The sequence below is a fragment of the Jaculus jaculus genome, chromosome 7 (genome assembly GCF_020740685.1).
Source record: "Jaculus jaculus isolate mJacJac1 chromosome 7, mJacJac1.mat.Y.cur, whole genome shotgun sequence".
Classification (NCBI taxonomy): Eukaryota; Metazoa; Chordata; class Mammalia; order Rodentia; family Dipodidae; genus Jaculus; species Jaculus jaculus.
In genome coordinates, this window is record NC_059108.1 from 93,977,308 (window position 1) to 93,979,802 (window position 2,495).

At 33.0% G+C, this 2,495-nt stretch overlaps 1 non-coding gene across 1 annotated transcript; it reads left to right on the plus strand.

The window, feature by feature from the left end:
- The first annotated feature begins 1,341 nt into the window (after nt 1–1,341).
- Nucleotides 1,342–1,445, plus strand: LOC123462524. Its single transcript, XR_006638337.1, has one exon. It is a non-coding gene; the product is annotated as a U6 spliceosomal RNA (small nuclear RNA).
- The last annotated feature ends 1,050 nt before the right edge of the window (nt 1,446–2,495 follow it).

Genomic DNA, 2,495 nt, shown 5'->3' on the forward strand with positions numbered 1-2,495 from the left:
ATTCAACAGTCTTCTTTCACATCATCACCATCCCAATAATGATATATTTTTTTCAGTTATGAGCTTAAATATACTTTTCTGGACAGCCCTTCCTGCTACCTGCCATTTCATCTAAGGGCCTTGGACATGCTATTTCATCATCATCTGTACTTATAGATTTGGTGTTATTCAACTGATGCCAAGTTCCTCTGACTATAAGCCAGAAGCCTATGTGACTCATCACCACCTTTGCACAGGGGAGAGGGGATGATCAAATAAGCTTTTCAGAATTTTTTGACTGCTTTTTCACTATTGATAAGAATATATGAAAAATTTGGAAGAAAGTACAACAGCAGTATAGGGTCAAAACAATTTAGTGTAATCACATTATCAATGCAATGCTTATAATTACATATTGTCTACACTACTGTAACCACATTATCAATGCAATGCTTATAATCACATATTGTCTACACATTGCTAAATATAATTAGGGTAAATTGCTATATTTAACAATGTCTTCATTTATATAATTTAAGCTGCATTTCTAGAAAAACATGTTGTATAGATGTTTTCTTTCTTTGTCTAGACAAAAAAAATTGGGCATCAGTATTTAGTTTTCCACAGAAATTTGGCATTTTAATGACCTTTCTAGAACATTTTGGTATCTTTGAAAAATATTTAACTTTAATATTTACTTACAAAATTAATGAATTAACTTTATACATGTGGTATATATATTTTAAAACTCATGTTTATTTTGGATATTTTTTTTAATTATTATTTTTGGGGGATTGACAGGGACTCACTCCAGCCTAGGACAGAGTAATAGATGAATTTTTAAAACATTTACACATGATGATCAAGGAGGACATGCAAATCTTCCAGAACTGAAAGTTAAACCAAAAAATAAATTGAATCTGGTAGTACTATTTGCAGAACAGGGATCAGATAAAAGGGATTAGAGAGGCAGTTAGTGTAATTTATCTGTCTGTAAAGCTGATTTAGTGTTCCAGTCTTTTGTACTCACCTATAGGAACAGATGTCATTAGGGAGGGAGGAAACAGTGCCTGGTAGCTCAAGTATTCTGAAGTTATAAGATCCTCAGACAAGAGTTCAAGGTCATAAAGACATAAAGTAACAATTGCAATGTTATATTCAAAGAATAATTTCTGTCCAAATGCTATCAAATTTATGAAATCCTACAATTAAATCAAATAAGATTACATAGTGCATGAAGTATTATTGTAGTTCTGACATAAATGTATGAATTAAGAGACTTACTAATGACAAGAATCAACTGCCACTAAATATGAATGAGTTCTGGATATATTTATATTTATGATAAACTAAAGTTTATTGTTGCTCACTTCAGCAGCAAACATACTATAATTGGAAGGATAGGGAGATTAGCACAGCCCTTGCACAAGAATGACATGCCAATTTGTGAAGCATTCCATATTTTTTAGAGCAGCCTTAAAAATGTACTAAGTCCAAAAAAACACCAAACCCCAGAAAGTACCCCAACATAGCAGGGCTTAAATCAAGCCTCACAGTTATAACCTTAAATATTAATGATCTTAATTCACCCATCAAAAGACATAAGTTAATAGAGTTGATCAAAAAAATGGACCCTTCTATCTGCTGCCCTCAAGAAACCCACTTTACCACTAAGGACAGACACCTCCTCAGGGTATAAGGATAGAAAATGTTAATCCAAGAAAATGGAAATTAAAAACAAGCAGGTGATGCTATATTAACATCTGATAAAAATAGATTTAAAATCAAAAGTTATCAAAAAGGACAAAGATGGTGACTGCTTACATAACAAGGGAATGGTCCAACAATAAGACATCAGAATCCATAAATCTATATGCATTAAACATGGGTGCACCACAGTTTATGAAACAAAATCTACTTGGCTACAAAACACAAATAAACATCAACACCATCATAGTTGGAGACTTCAATACTCCACTATTATCAATAGATAGATCATCCAAACAGAAAATCAACAGGGAAGTAAAAGAGCTCAACAACACCATAGATCAACAAGACCTAATGGACAGCAACAGAACTTCCCACGTCAAATTTATATTATACATATTCTTCTCAGTAGCCCATGGAACCTTCTCTAAAATATATCCTATATTAGGCCATAAAGTATGCCTTCATAAATTCAGGAAAATTGATGTAATTAACTGCATCATATCACATCACAATGCTGTAAAGCTAGAAATTAAAAACAAGAGATGCTTCAGAGATTCCACCAGATCCTAGAGATTGAACAACACATTTTTTTTTTAATTTAATTTATTAGTTTTCTTTTCAGTAAATACAGGCAGTTTGGTACCATTATTTAGGCTCATCTGTGATCTACCCCCTCCCATTAGACCCTCCTTGTTATTGAAAATGGGTCGTGCATTGTGGAGTTAGCCCCCAGTTATTAGTATGATAAATGTCTCTGAAAATCATGACCCAACATGTAACTCTGACATTCTTTCCGCCCCCTCTTC